The following is a 2,500-nucleotide window of genomic DNA, read 5'->3' on the forward strand; positions in this document are numbered from 1 at the left end:
GTCTGTGCTCGTGCTCCTTCTTGGCTGCATGCGTGTCTGTGTTTGTATGCAAGTACACACAATGTAGCTCCGTGGCCTAATGGTCGTTACGGAGTCGTGCTACAGGTATGCATCCCACACAATCCATGGCTGAAGTGCCCTTGAGTTAGGCATCCAACCCCACACTGCTCCAGGTACTGTAACCAATACCCTATAAATCACTTTTGATAAAAGCGTCAGCTAAATCTAATGTAATTGAATACAATGTACGTGTGTGTGTGTGTGTGCGTGCGTGCGTGCGTGCGTGTGTGCGTGTGTGTGTCCATCTTCTTGGCCTTGTCCCTACAGTGTGTGTGTGTGGGCCGATGTGAGTCATTAACCAGTGGAGTGCACAGAGTGCATCGCTGAATAGAGAAGCGCCAGGCTATAAGAGTATGAATGCACTCCATTTACCACAAACACAGACCTTCAGGTCGCTCATATAATACACACACACACACACACACACACACACACACACACACACACACACACACACACACACACACTGGACAGAAGTAGCCATCATGCTCTTCAGAGAGGGTGTCGTGTACAGTAACCTCGTGTTGGGAATCTGTATGGATGATACTTTATATTGACACATCAGTTCTTTTTCAGTGTATTTCCTTTCAAAGTGGTATTCTTTTATTTTCTTTCCCAGCAATATTTTTCATAATGACGTATTTTACCTTGATACATTTACTGTTTCTTGTATGGTCGCGTTTAGCTAATGTCACTTCTATTATGGCTCCAATGCTAAAGTCGATGTTAACATCTAACAAAAGCTTTGGGCTAATGATTTGTCGTTCCCTTTTTTCTGCGAGGCTAGTGCCCAGTCGTTCTCTCTAAACAGTTTGCAGTTCTCTAAAGGTGCTTTTCTTAGACAGCATAAAGCGGAGCAACATTTTAGGCAATAGGTTCATCCAAAAAATCATGGATTATACTGTACAGTTATGCAAGATGTGCTATATAAATGTCCAAATGTGCTAGTGCTACACCTTACTAAAATATAAGTTGTGTAGTAATATTTCAGTTAATTTCTATAAATTCCCAAGGGATGAACAAAATAAAGAAGAATTTTGATAATGCTGTAAACGGCTATAGCAGGGTTTCCCAAACTGTGGTGCGTGCACCCCTGGGGGTGCGCGGCCTGCCATAAGGCGGTGCGCGAGCTAAATAGAGCAATGGTGGATATGTGAGGTTTTTATCCAGCATTAATGAACATTAAGTAGTTGTCCGGTGAATTGTATGCTGGAAGGGTCCATCTGAAGTGTAGTTTAGCTCCTAGACTATTGGAAAAGAGATTTCCCCAAAACAACTGTGCATAATATGCAGTGAATCATACTTGCGTGGCCATCAGCACACCAAAACATTCGCTTAGGGGGTGCGCGAAGCACACTGAAATGTACAAGGGGGTGCTGAGGGGGGAAAGTTTGGGAACAGCTGGGCTATAGCATGGTGCTTAGGCGAGCCTACAGATTTTTCGCTAGAAACGCCAGCCTGTCGACATGTTTAGGACTCCCGAAGGCAGGTCACTGTATTGCCCCTTTTCAAACATAATGACAATCAAGATTTTCATTCCTTTTTCCCTTTTATCGTCACAGCCAAAACTGAGTTGTGGTTATGGTAGGTTAGTTGAGTACGGTTGTGTTCTGTGTAGGGATGCAAATGATTAATCGACTTAAGATTAGTTGTCGAGCAAGAGGTTGCTCGACTAAAATGTATTAATCGCGATTAACCGCTAGAGGGCGCTAGAGACTGTTGAGTGGTTCTCGTTCTAGTCATACTCAAATCCATGGTGCGCAGATTTTATCTATTAAATCGTCATTGCAACTTCTAGAGTTCTTGTGGGTCTTTTGGAGATGTGTACTTGAATCTGTGATTATGCCAAGTCCAATGGTGTAAGTTGTTACTGCTTGAATTATGAGAAAAACGATCTTTCAAGACAGGCACATGTCACTGCAAGCAGTATTTTACTGTAGGGTTAAGCTTGCTAGGTTAGCTTAGCGTGCTAACTAGCGAAATCACAAATGTAGTCATTTCAAATTGTGAGCTGTAATTTTAATCACTACACCCTGTCAGATATCAAGACTAGTATTAGCTGAACTGGGCATGAATATATATATGACCATGCATGAAGAGGAGCACCATCTGTTCAATGTCAGGTGAATCCATGTTAGCTGTAAGTGTTGTTGTCATAGCTCCATTCATTCTCAATGGAGCCTGTTAGCGTATTAGCTCTCCTTACAGACACAGGAAATAACTTTTTTTTGTTCAGAAACGAACTTTGTTGACATTTCTATCCATTATGGACAACAACACACTACCCAACATATGGCATTTCTTTATTTTGAAGCGTATTAAATTAAAATGCTTGTGGTTGGCTGACACATATATCCTGAGTCTGATCACGTTTCACATTGTCTGTCATATAGGCAAGGTGACAGAGGGGGGCGTGGGGCTAATAGTTCACTCCTGGGTG

General features: G+C 42.4%; 1 protein-coding gene across 2 annotated transcripts in view; it reads left to right on the forward strand.

Moving 5' to 3' along the window:
- Nucleotides 1-2,500, forward strand: part of kif18a (kinesin family member 18A) — a 51,803-nt gene that overhangs the window by 25,964 nt on the left and 23,339 nt on the right. The window lies entirely within an intron of this gene.

Source organism: Engraulis encrasicolus, chromosome 23, assembly GCF_034702125.1.
Source record: "Engraulis encrasicolus isolate BLACKSEA-1 chromosome 23, IST_EnEncr_1.0, whole genome shotgun sequence".
Lineage (NCBI taxonomy): Eukaryota > Metazoa > Chordata > Actinopteri > Clupeiformes > Engraulidae > Engraulis > Engraulis encrasicolus.